Source organism: Hyposmocoma kahamanoa, unplaced genomic scaffold (genome assembly GCF_003589595.1).
Source record: "Hyposmocoma kahamanoa isolate Upper Pololo Valley unplaced genomic scaffold, ASM358959v1 159, whole genome shotgun sequence".
Taxonomy (NCBI): domain Eukaryota; kingdom Metazoa; phylum Arthropoda; class Insecta; order Lepidoptera; family Cosmopterigidae; genus Hyposmocoma; species Hyposmocoma kahamanoa.
The window spans coordinates 25,134-39,012 of NW_020653571.1; the positions used below are offsets into that span (position 1 = coordinate 25,134).

The following is a 13,879-nucleotide window of genomic DNA, read 5'->3' on the forward strand; positions in this document are numbered from 1 at the left end:
ACCGTGTCAGACGCTATACCAATTAAGCCACGGAACGAACCAGCGGACTACACGAATTTTTCTATGTGGTGGTCGACAACCACACCCGACAATCTTTGTTTTTGGTTTTTTTCAACGACTTTTTAGCCGTAGCGCCATCTATGAGAAATCTATGAAAGTATTTCGTGACTTTATCATTGAGGGTGTGAAGGGTGACCATGAAATTAATGAGACAAATTTATTCATCGTAGTTAATATATTTTCACTATTAGTGGTATTTTTATGATTAGTTACCAGAGGTTGTTGCCTCTTGGTTTACTCGAGATTGTCACGTTGGTTACCACGCTGATAATAGCTGCGGCGTCTTGCCTCGTTGTCATTATTAGCGTCATATGAACGAAGGTTATCACCACGGTTGTCACCGCGACTGTCACGTGCACGAAGTTGTGCCACGTTCACGGTCCTGGAGTTGTATGAACGGAGTTTGGCCACGTGGTCATGGTCGGGTAAGTATGCTGCGACGGCCAATGCAAATAATGTAAACAGGCATACTAGTATCTTGCAGTTCATGCTGAAAAAGAAACGTTTTATTATTATATAGCTTAGCATTATTATCATAGGGTAACAATTTATAGAAATTAACTTTAGTACTTGTTTAAAACTGTAGATGGCGACACTTGGTGGTGGCAGGTGAAATTACAGGCACATGGGACTTGTCAACTTATGTCTCAGGGTGACGGGCGCAGTAGTGTGCGTGCCCCTTAGATATTTGCAATTTAAAGCTCTGAGTGGGACTGTAACTGTTATAGACAGGCATGTAGTCCCGTCACTTGATGTTGTAAAAAAATTTGGATAAAAGAAAAAATACAAAGTCTGAATCTCCAACATGAGTCTAAATAAAATGCATATAATATAAAAAAGAAATGCAAAACTATTTAAACAACATTTTACGAATGTTTTATTAAAATTGCCACGCAGAGGTCCCAGGTTCAATTCCCGGGCCGGGAGAAATATTCGTATGGTCTACATTTAAGTCTCTCGTGAGTTTGGGCATAATTTATGGTTGTCTATATGTGTGTCCATGGCACTCGTAACACAGGGTTTCCCTAGTGCGGGGCTATGTTAAGTGTGTGCGTTATTATTATTATTAATTATGAAAATTGATGAAAACAATAAAGTATCATTGAAAAATAACAAATCGAAGGTTTCTTAATGCTATACTTTTTTATTTGTTACTTTGCAATAAATTGTATAGACACACTATTGTATAGATATAGACTTCTTTGAATTTATTCTGGAAACTAAGTAACGATTAGTACTGAGTTTTATTTTAAAATATTAAAACTAACTGACTCAGCTTCCTTGCGATTTTATTATATTATGTTAACAGTGTTCTTGATATTCACCCTTTGAGCAGAGCAAATGTAAGAAAGTTATTACAAACTGGCTATTCACTCTCGACTATGAGTCGACTGAAAAACTACTTATCGTATCGGATTAGGTTTAAATCACACACACACGCATACATACACACACACTTACACACGCATATACACACACATACATACGCACACACACGCGCGCGCGCTTACTCACTCACACACACTCGCGCACGCACTTATGCACGAACACACACTGTTTTCTTGTTATATGCTACGCTTTATTTTGTTATGTAATCATACAGATAGAGGGAGTGAGTCTGGAGATCTGTAACACAGGTCCCCAACCTAGTAGACTCCTGCTCTCACTAACGAACTTGTTCTTATATATAAATCTAACTGCTTATAGACCTTTCTGAGAGAAATAAAGCATTTTGTATTTGTATTTGCTGCTAACCGACTCATTGCTACACAACTCAGGCAGTTAGGGGGAGGAAGAAGAAACGGGAACTCATCTCTGAAACTGTGTCGTCAGTACCACCAAGAAGAGTTGACGGTTTAGACTGTACGAGTACGGGAGAGATTGCAGACCTTCCATTTCGAAGTTCGAAGAAAAATTCGAAGGATTTTTTTCTGAGTGTTCCGTGGCTTAGTTGGTATAGCGTCTGGCACGGTAAGCTAGTCGGTTCGATTCCGGCCGTATCGAAGAAATTTTTTCTGAGTATTCGATCTTTGTATTAATAATTATAACAAAGTGTGGAGAAATTTCAAAAAAAAAAAATTTAATATCAATTCAATAAAAATTTAAAATACAGTGAATAGCGACATCTCTCGCCAGGACTGGTAGCTGTAAAGGTACTAACTGGGTGATAAATCTTTCATAGATTTCTCATAGATAGCGCAACGACTAAAAAGTCGTTGAAAAACCAAATACAAAGACACAACGCAAGCACATAGAAAAATTCGTGACGTCCGCTGGTGGTGGTGGCTGGTATGGATAATTGATACATTATTATTATTATTATATTGTATTTATAGGGAATTTCCAACTTTGAGACCTGGCAATTGGTATATATAGCGTCATTATTATTTTTATTATTTTAGACTCTCCCATAGTGTGTACGGAACAGAGCCGAAAGAAGGGAAATTTCTTATAGTTTAGTATGCAATTTGACAAAATTGGATATACGTAACATTTTCTTCCAAAATCAAAGGAAGCAAAATTGTTATATAGATTAGTTGATGTGGGAACTAAGTGAAGACGGTACATCATTTGTTTAAGGAGCCTGTCAATATGGGGGTGACATTTTCTAATCAATAAAAAACCCCTCCTTATGTAATGATTTTAAAAACTCTCCCATGGAATAAACAATAAATTTTGAAATCTAATAGGCGGTATCCGACAATGGTACATTAATTACAACAATAAAGCTGTTGAACTATGACTAAATGTAAAGATAACTTAATAATGAACTCATACATAAGTAATTATTTATTGGACAATAAGTTAAAATATGTACATAGGATATTAAAGCTTAAATACTACATACTACAACAAAGATTAAATTATACGAATAAAATTGACTCCCCGCGGCAAGGTGCCCAAGATGTTGGCAGCGTTCCCCCTGTGTATGGCTATGCTAATGCGTTGGACATATGCTGCCGACGCTTGAGTTTCCCAGACAGTCTATTCGTTTTTTGGATAAAATGTATATGTGTGTGTTTATGTCCTAGCCGGTTTCTGCTACAGCGACTACTATTATTTAGAATTAGAGCTGCGGTTGTTTGCTCTTTCATGTGCCCTTAGATGGCTACAGTAGCCAATCTTATTGGTAATTATTCGCAAACAGTGGCGACACATAAAGACACCGTCAACATATTAATAAAGGATGGCTGCAGGTGTGTTAGCCTTGAGAGCATCACGTTTCGCGTCCAGGTCTGACAGTCTCTGCTCCTCAAATTTTGTCACCTGAGTTTTCACAATGCCGCCACCCACAACGGCAACTCGACTACATCTCTCGAGGGGTCAATGTTGCAACTTTTCATGTGTCTTATCAGAACATCTTTGTATCTCAAGAACTGGCCGCCTTGCTTCCGCTTGCCATTCTGGAATTCAGAAAAGAAGATACGCTTCGCAACTCTTGATTCAGACATGGGCGAGACGTGTCCACACCAACGTAGCTGACGCCGCATTAAATATCCCTCTATGCCAAAAACATTCGCCCGCCGAAGCACATCGGTGTTTCTTACCCGATCCGATCACTTGATGTTAAGAATGTCTCGCAGGCATTGAATGTGGAATATATCTAACGTGCGTATTTGGCGGAGGTATAGTACCCATTTCTCGGAAGAATAGAGAAGGTTAATCGCTGAGTAGACGGAAATCTTTGTGGACAACCTGAAATCGTGGGAACGCAGCACCTTGGATCAAATTTTTCCGAAAGCAGCCGCTGCTAATGCAATTCGGTGGTTTATTTCAGAACCAAGGTCGCACATTGATGTGTTAGTGCTGTCTAAGTACTTAAACTTATCCGCCTGCTTCAGCTTCATCTCACCAAAAAATATGTCAATTGAAGTATTGACACCATACAGGTTCATTGCCATAACTTCAATTTTGGACACACAAATTTTTAGACTGAATCGGAAACAGGCTTCATGAAGATCTGACAACAAGGTCTGAAGTCCTTGAGGAGTGTTTGATACGAAGCATAGATCGTCAGCATACAGAATTTCCGTAATAATTGCATGAGAAAGTTTGGTGTTCACTTTTAACTTTGATAGATTAAAGATCCCCCCGTCTGTTTGGAAACGTATACCTATGCCACAAGAAGACTTTTCTAGAATTTCTCCGACCACAACTGCAAAGTACAGTGCGAACAAGGTTGGAGCGAGAACATAACCCTGCTTGATACCGCAGCTTAAAGAAAAGGACCTTGACTGCTCATCCCACGGCATCATCGCTTATCAGGGCATCCAATCATTGTCAATATGGTCCATAGCGCCTCCCGTGGTACACAGTCGAAGGCCTTCTCCAAGTCTACAAACACATATACAGGGGTTGCCCCTGCTCACGACTTTTTTCCTGAAGCTGACGTATGGAAAACATTGCTTCACAGGTGTCCCTGTTTGGACGAAATCCGAATTGAGTTTCCGATCTCCGATACTGGGATAAATTGGTTCAGTAGAACTCTCGCAAATACCTTTGCTGGCACGGAGAGAAGTGATATAATTCGGTAAGAGTTGCAGTCGGAACGGTCCCCCTTATTTTTATAAATGGTCTGTATAGGTGATACCTTAAAGTCAGTGGGTATTTTTTCTTCACTCCAAATACGCTTAAACATTTGCCAGATATGACAATGTATCTGCTCTCCACCATACTTGAGCAATTCTCCAGGGATGTTGTCAACACCAACAGTTTATTTTTTGTTCTTCTGCTCTGTGATGGATTGTACTACCTCGGTTGGCGTCAGTGGCTCGTCCAACGCGATACGCACCGGCAAAGGTGGAATAGAGTTTATGTGACCGAGGTCGGCTGATCGACCAACGTGGAGTAGATTTTCAAAATGATCTCCCCATCTGTCAAGTACGTCGTTCTTAGCAGTTAAATTAACTCCATCTAAAGATAGTAACGGTACACTATTCAGTTGGTGTGCACCAGTCAGTTTGTGTACTTCCTCGTAGAAAGCACCGAGCTGGTTGGTGTCAGAGAGCCACTGAATTGTTTCGGTCTTTCTAAGCCACCACTCATCCTTCAATTTCCTAATTAATTTTCGTACTTCCGAACCACTCTTCTTTATCTCAGCGGATAGCACTTGGATAGCGCAGCTACTGAGGCACTTGATTTTTAAGAATGCAGCTGTATCAGCTCCGGGTAGTAGCTGTACCAAAACGGGCGGGCAGTGTGATGTATCATTACCAGAAGTCTTCAATTTCCGAGTAGAAGCTTTGTCATGCCCTAAGCTAGCTAATTCATCAGTTACGTCTGCCTCGACATAGATAGGTAATCCGAATGTTACATTTGTATATGTACGTTCATATTTCGAGAATAAGTGAAAAAGGGAACTTTTTCGGATCGTAAGCCATCTTGAAGGGCTCGGTGTTCATCAGCAGAAAGATAGCAAATAGATATCTTGTTATTAGCGAGATATTTGAAATGGAAACCTTTGGTGTATCGGGAAACCAATGTTTTCATAAACTCATGGGTCCAATCTGACTTGATTTGAATGTGAATAGGTGGATTCTTACTTGTTTTTCTCATGGAAGAGGTCGCTTTTCGAAGCTGCGAGTTTGTGGCACAAGTACTTTGGTCCCCTGGTAGGTTGTTGAATCGATAGAATGTCTTCACAGGCTGAGCCAGTTTTAACTGGATAGTTAGTGCTGCACGTTTAGGATATTTCCATTCCAACTCTGGGTCACCGGGTCTTTTTGTGCGTAGGGTGTCCAGTGAAGGGATGGAGTTAGATATATTTCTCCATAATGCTAGGTAACCGAGTTATCGATATCGATGCCGATGCTCTTTCCCATCACCAGACTGAATTGCAACTGACGAGGTTTGAGAGTAACAAAGCGTATGACAGCTACGGGAGATCGCACGCGAATGGAGAGACAAGAACTCTCCCCGAAAAACGGGATGAGGTTCGGCGCCCAGTCGGACCAATCACCGTCGGAGTCGCGGAAGAATGCGTAAGCGTCCCCGTGACTTCGGCACATGGTGAGTAGATGGAACACCGTCAGGTTTCAGTCGGTAGGAGTCCGACATAACTCTTCCCCGGGCGCAGGGTATCCATGAGGAGTTCCTGACGATAAAAAAAAGCATGTCGACGCACGTTGCGTCCCACACCAGTGCCCGGCTCATACTCCAAGAGATGAATGTCATTCCATTCAAGTCACAAATATTTATAACCGAACAACCTCGCAGGACTATGTCACCAACATCATTTGTTTCATGAATTTTCATCAGATTTACTTTCGTACAATCATCATCAATCCATTTATACGTCCTACTGCTGGACACGGGTCTCCTTTTAGGCCATAGTACGCTGACCCTGTGCGGGTTGAGGACTTCACACATTTGCCGAGGATTATGAACCTTCTCCGACTTGTATGAATTCCGAGTCAGAGGTGTGGTCCGGATTCGAATCAAAAAACAAAAATAAAGATATTTCAATAGATTGCTCTAAACGGAAACAACTCGGTAATAAAAGGTTGCGCTAGCGCACAAATGGAGGACGCTTGCACGTTTGAACTTACTACCTTACTACAAAATCAATCTAAAAGGTGTCAATTGGTATAACTAAATCTAAATTGTTATGTAAGCAAGGCCGCAAAGTTGTTGTTTAACGCGAGCGCTTGTATTGCAGCAGGCGAAGGTCCTAAGATTCTATTTTTGATCCTACTCTATAACATCGGGTCCTTCAAACGTAGTGTGAAGAAGCATTTGGCCAGACCGGCAAAATGATAGTGACGGAGTGAAGATATTTGTGTCTTCCATCCGTTACTCTCATCTCTGGACTGTATTCGCACTTTCCATCAGGCGCGGTGCAGTCATTTTGCCGAGTCACAATTAAAAACTGTTCAAAAATGGAATCCTGAGCGTAGCGAGAGTTTCAACGTAAGAGACGCAAAACAACTTTGCTGCCGAGCGAAACACACAAGTTTTCACTTCACTGTAGCGAAGAAAATGGTAGATGAAAGAAAAACAGTTGAACTATAGGAAATCAGTTTAGTTCTTCGACGAATTAAATTAATTTAATAAACAAAATTAGTTATCGTTGTCAATTTATATTACATAAATAATATACGACAAATCGCGTAGTTGAACGTGTCATTATGCTTTTTTCTTTTTTCACCGAAAGAAAAAGTTAGGTGCACCACAGTAAATCGTCAAGTTCGAATTTTAAATACCTTTTCCAAGCTAGCGTGGAACTAACGCTTTTGGGCGCAGATTTCTAATGAGAAAGAGAACCTTTCCGAACTAGTGAGGTGAAAAAGTTTATTTTTGGTAAGTTTATTGTGTATTGCAAAAAATCATGGACAAAAATTAGTTTTTTTTTCAAATAACAAAATAAATACTTACTCGAAACACGGAGATGGTTCTCAAAATTTATATTAACTAAATATAAACTTTGTTAAGATATGAAATCACCAACCTTTGCTGTATATATATACGTGTATTGTAATCATTTGAATGTTATTTTGAATACCAATATGTACACTTTATTTACGTGAAATAATGTCTTTAAACAGGATGTTCAGAAAAGTAGTTTTAATACATTCACATGGTACCTTGTAACCTCCTAAAACCCCGTGGACATTAAAATGTTACGTAACATGTGAAATTATTCAAACCCTGAAAATAAGATTCCTTAGATCACGTTAACGGCATCGTTTGCATCGGCAACCGTATGTATATATTTTTTTATAATATCAAGTATGACGTGACGGACAACTCGTGCGCCTGAAGGTAAGCTACACGCCTGCCCATAACAGATGCAGTGCTACTCTGAGCTTTTAAATTGCAAAGATCTGAGGGGCACTGCCACTGCTCCCGTCACTAAGACATAAGTTGACAAGTCCCATGTGCTTGTAATTTCACCAGCACCCTTCGAAACCGAAACGCAGCAACGTTTCCAAGTTCAACCTGGTTTTTATAACTTTTCCTTCGAATAACTTATCATGTTAATAAAAGTGTGTTTTGTATACTTGGATGACAAAAATCCGTAGTAGTCATTGACTTACAATTATATGGACGTCGGGTCCGCGCTAAAAAGTGTCCGAACTTATAGGGCGTTAAAATCGTATACAGAGCGTCATTCACGCTTTAGTCTTCGTTTGTTCGATTGACAGCAAAGCAAGCAAAATTAGGCAGTACTGCGATGACATTACAATTTAAATCTAGCGTTTTAGCTTTTTCATATTACTTTACATGTCACTACGTTTAAATAGGTTGACTTGGGACATTTTTTTCGTGGTTTTTGTATTAGACCCGTCGTCCATTTTTTTGTAAGTAAGTCAATGGTAGTAGTGACCCGTTTAGCTCCTGCGGGTTGTCAACAAATGTTTATTTACGAAGAGCAACCCCTAGACTATCGCACTCATTCTTCTCAGGAGAATCTGTGTTACGAATGAGTGGTTGAGTGTAATTAATGTGATTATTTCAAGTGTTATTTGCTTGCCTATGAAATAGAGGTATGTCTGGATAAGAGTCTTTAAAGAGGTTTTTTTTAATACTTAGTACTTACCCTTTAAAACTGGGGCGCAGTAATGCTGACATTAGCGGCAGAAATAGATAAGGTGGCAGTACTTCCCTAGACGAACTCTTTCACAAGGAGCTCCAGTGCTACTAAATCATTCTATGCAGAGTTTTTGCGGAATACGGATGTTTTGCAGGTCACGAGAGCAGGCCCTACTCAAAGTGCGTGCCGAGTACTATACAAAACGCAAATTGTATAAAAACAAATAAACAGGTATTTTTCTCCACAACACTTAAGGAACTTAAAAAACGAATACAAAAAAATAATTGAGTGATGTGGACAAAAAAGTTAAAAACTCAGTATTGCTGTTTTTCAGTCTTCACCTGTAGCTAGCTAGCTGTTAACCAATTAGAGATCGAGTATTCGGCAACGTGTGGTGCAAGCAAATGTCTGCATATTTTCGAAATAAAAAATGTTGAGTTTTCTTTTATTCAAGATAACCCAGCTCTATTCGCATAAAGGACGGCCCTCGACAACTTTAAAAACTTTTAAGTATTAATAAATGTCGTAATATTTTTATGCCTTTTAACATTCCCCTCTTTTGTCTATTATCTCATAATTTTTATGTCAAATTATATTCTTTTACTTAAATTAATAATTCAACAGATCACCAAATCCACGGTGATCCAAATTTATTCTGAAAAAACATGATTTTTTTTCGTACATCCGCATCTGCATCGGCATCTACAGATTTCAATGAGGAAAAATTCGCATCCACGTCCGCATCGGCATACCCCACATCTGTAGCATCCCTGTGAGGAACAAATCCTACGCCTGCTGGTAAGCCTGATACGCCTATTCATGACAGTTGCAGTGCCACTGTGTGCTTTAATTCGGTATCATCTAAGGGGAATTACTCCTGCGCTCGTCACTCTAAGACACAAGTCCCCTTCAAAAGAGGAACGCAGTAATGCTCATTCTGCTACGTAGATTCCGCACAGATGACACTACGGCAAAAAATTCAAAATTAAGAACAAAGATCGTCAACAAACGCTTAGAAAGATTCGTAAGGTTTGTTGGTTTGTTCCGTAGTGGGAAGAGCGTCAAACATGTATGCTGAAGGCGCTGCACTGGTTAAAATCCAGCTGGATCGAAGGAATTTTCCTCAGTATTTGATCTTCATATTAATACAATACATTGTAATATAACAAAATAGTAATAATTGAATATCGTGTCAGTAAAAGATAGTGATATTCAAAAAACGTTACGTAACAATTAAATAACGAAATATTTCTATAGATTTCTCATAGACGGCGCTACGGCTAAAAAGTTGTTAAAAACCAGATACAAAGATCCGACAACGTGTACATGGAAAAATTCGTGAAGTCCGCTGGATCGTTCCGTGGTTTAGTTGGCCACGATTTGCTGAAAGACGTCGTCGGTTCGAATCCGGCCGGATCGAAGGAATTTTTTCTAAGTTTTCTAAGATTCGATTTTCGATCTTTGTAATAATAATCATCACAAGCTAGTGGAGTAATTTCACAAAAAAATAATTTAATAACATAGTGGCGAGACATCCTGACATTCAAGATAACGCTTAACAATTAAATAAATTACGAACAACCTGTACTTCTGACTTCTAAATTATGTAATACAAATAATGACAAACTTTAGCCAAAAAGCAATTTGTTCGCAATTTGAAGTACACACCTTATAATAAACATTATTTTTACGTACAAAGTTATTTTACAGATTATGTTAAACATTTATACATTACTTGTAACATAAAGGTAAACCAACAGTAAGGAATTTTACCAGCTTTCCTGTTTGGCAGTAAAGATGTCTGCAGTCACCATTGGCCATGAAGAGTTCGCAAAGGCAATGTCCACATTATTTTGTGTTAGATCTCTAAAGCGTATCATAGACGCTACTTAACCAATAGTGGCATATTATACACCAGATTGATACAAGCGTGAACCTGCCAAAAGGGACAATATAGCCTGACAAAAGGGATAATATTATTTTATACCATATATAAGAACGAGAACATATCATTGTATAGTATCAGAATTTCCTATAACGCAATAGCATAAGCCAAGTGCGCATTGTTTTATATTAGACCTCCTACGCGTATCACTGACGCGTATCATAATTGTTTCGCACACGGAATCGGAACAAGCTAGTACTAATTCGTCATCGATTGAAGACATTGTCTGAAGTTTAAATAAACATTATACACCATAGTTAATTTTATAGTTAATTATGATTTTGACATTAAATAACTTTCTTATGTATTTCGTGACTGCATCTAACGCGACAACAAAAACCAAAATCATGTTTTATATTAGATCTCCAACGCGTATCACAGACGCGTATCATAATTGCTAGTGCTATATAGTGCCAAATAGTTCTCAACGACGGTTCACGCGTCTACTATCGATCATAATAAGGGTCGTTAAACCAGATTGACATAAGGGTGAACCCAGAAAAAGGCAACAGATAATCAATTCATTTCAAGACAATGTCTAAGGTTTGAATGTGCCGTACATTGTACTACATTTAAGGTCAAGTTCATGTCATTCTGGTGTATTAGATCTCTGTCGCGTGGCTCTTGAGCAAACAATAAAATATTAGAATGGTTAGAAACAAAATAAAAGAAGTGTTAGTGCCATTTTCATTTATTTATTCATTTTGACACTTGGTGGTTACCCACATTTCAGCGACCGGCCTTTGTGGTCGCGTCCGCGGCATAGTCGTAACCTTTGGCTACTGCCAAAAGAGCTACTACTGCGAACAAAGAGGCTAGCTTCTTGAAGTTCATTCTGTAAAAATGTTAAATTAAAGTAAGTTACTGTCCAGTAAAATCAGAAAAGCATTAATGAAGGAAGCGATCGAAACGTCTGTCGAAGACAAGTTATTATGTGTGAAATTGGTCGCAGTCAATATTAATTTACATTCTCCGACACTCGTTAGATTTTCCAAAGACAAAATTGAAAATAAAATCTGTAATTAAAAAATATATTAATGAGGAATTACTGTCAAGTCGTCCGTCACGCGTCTAGAGACATGCGGTGTCCCTAACGATTTTGGTATTGTAGCGTTCTAGAGCCACATGGTGTCTCTAACGCGTAACGGTAATTTCATCCTCCAATTTAAAAAATGTTTATACTTATGAAACAATTTATATAAACTAACAAAAAACATTGAAATAATTTTACCAAAATCGTTAAGGACACCTTGTGTCTCTAAAACCAATGACGGGCCATCATCATCATCAACCCATTTAAATGTCCCACTGCTGGGCACGGGTTTCCTTTCAGACGAGGGTTTAGGCCATAGTCCGCCACGCTGGCAATGCCAATGCGGGTTAGGGACTTCACACGTTTTCCGAGGGTTGTGAATCTTCTTCACCGTGCAGGTTTCATCACGATGTTTTCCTTCACCGAAAAGCCATTTCGCTATTTCGCACATAAATTCCGAGAAACTCAGAGGTGCGAGCCCGGATTCGCACCTACGACCTTCTGCTTGAGAGGCAGTAGGTCAAACCATCAAGCTACCACGGCTTGAAGCAACGACGGGCCAAGAAGGATAAAAACAAGAAACGCAGCACTAAGTAATTAATTGCAGAAAAAGTCAATGTGAATATCATTTTTAAGTTTATGAAATGCATCCACATTTGTTTCATTATCATCGGCGCGTATCATGACCTTCATCTTAGAAGCGCAGTATACGTGAGCAGTGATACGCGTACTGCGTCTTTGACAAACAGACAAATATGTGTCTGATATTAAACAGATTAATATTCAAGAAGTTGAATTTATTAAAATCAAAAATACTTACTTGAAGTGTTTTGTTTGCGACTTGACTGGCGATCACAAAATTTATCCAAAATTTTACTACATTTATACTCGACTTATTCATCAAATTGTGATGTACTTAATTGTAAAAATATAATGAAAAGAATGGTTTTTTTTTTATTGCCATGTAATAACATTGTCAAAAGGGTAATTTTTAAAATGGTCGCAAACTACAGGCTGTTTTTATTGTGATTGAAAATGTTTAAGTTAGAGTTTTATCCTTTTGTCACATCTCACCAGATGAAAAGTGACGATGAGGTTGACAATGGAGCATGCACACCTACATAATGCTTATGCAAGTTACAACGTAGAAGGAATAAATCTGATGGCAGGGAATGCCACTCCGTAGCCGTACGCCATATAAATGTTAAAACGTAAGAGCCTTATCGCACGAGCGATTTGAAAGAACTCGCGGCGAGCCCGCCGCTGCCGCCTCGCTTAAGCTCGCAAATCGCCATTGTGGTAAGGCTCTAATGCTTCGTGCGAATCTTTGGAATATCCACAACATAGGGGTGGAAGGCTACGTCTAGTCCCCTGGTGATGGAAAGGGGAATTAAGTCGTGCAATCCCATGGCATACTTGGATTTTCCCGTGTGCTATTAATTGAAGAATTTGATATCCAATGATGAGTATTTCCACCTTTGTAGTAACATATTAATACTAATTTCATTTGCAAATAAACAAATTATATAATTTAATTGCTTAGTTGGCATAGCGTCTGGCACGTTTTGCTGGTAGACTTTGGTTTGAATCCAATCGGATCGGAGTGATTTTTTTCTAAGTGATCTTGGTTTAATAATTGTAACAAACTAGTGGAGTAATTTCACAAATAATAATTGAATATGGCGGTGAAACATACAAACTTAATTACAATTATTAAAGTGACATCTCTAGTATACGGCTGGTAGCTGTAAAGGTAAAAAAAAAAAAAAAAAAAGGTGGTCACAGATGGCGCCACGGCAAAAAGATCATTAAAACACCAAAAACAAATATCTCCAACTAACACATAGATCATTTCGAAAGGTCCATTGGTTCGTTCCTTTGCTTAGTTGACATAGCCTCTGGCACGGTTTGCTGGGAGATGTTGATTTGAATCCAACCGTATCTTTGTTTAATAACTATAACAAACAATTTTTTTTGTAGTGAAGTAAATTCACAAAAAATAATTGAATATGAAGATGGTGAAACATTCTGACATTCAATAAAACTTAATTAAAACTGTTTAATTGCTTATCTGTTCTCATCATCTTACACGCATCCACTGCTGGACATATCTCCCGGTCCTGTGCCGTCCGCAACCAGCCACTGTCGGCCTTTCTCGGGTCGTCCATCCATCTTACCGTAGGGCGTCCTACACTATATTTGCATTGACGCGGTTGCCACTCTAGAACAAGTCTTTTTTTATAACATCAAATGACGGTACGAACAAGTAGTACGCCTGATGGTGAGCTACACGCCTGTCCATGACAGT

At 38.9% G+C, this 13,879-nt stretch overlaps 2 long non-coding RNA genes across 2 annotated transcripts; both read right to left on the reverse strand.

The window, feature by feature from the left end:
* Positions 1–216: 216 nt before the first annotated feature.
* Positions 217–7,518, reverse strand: LOC113240611. The gene is made up of 2 exons (XR_003311258.1): positions 7,435–7,518; positions 217–550 (listed from the first exon to the last, which is right to left on the reverse strand). It is a non-coding gene; the product is annotated as an uncharacterized LOC113240611 (long non-coding RNA).
* A 3,695-nt stretch (positions 7,519–11,213) lies between these two features.
* LOC113240622 lies at positions 11,214–12,434 on the reverse strand. Its single transcript, XR_003311259.1, has 2 exons — positions 12,392–12,434; positions 11,214–11,373 (listed from the first exon to the last, which is right to left on the reverse strand). It is a non-coding gene; the product is annotated as an uncharacterized LOC113240622 (long non-coding RNA).
* Positions 12,435–13,879: the final 1,445 nt, after the last annotated feature.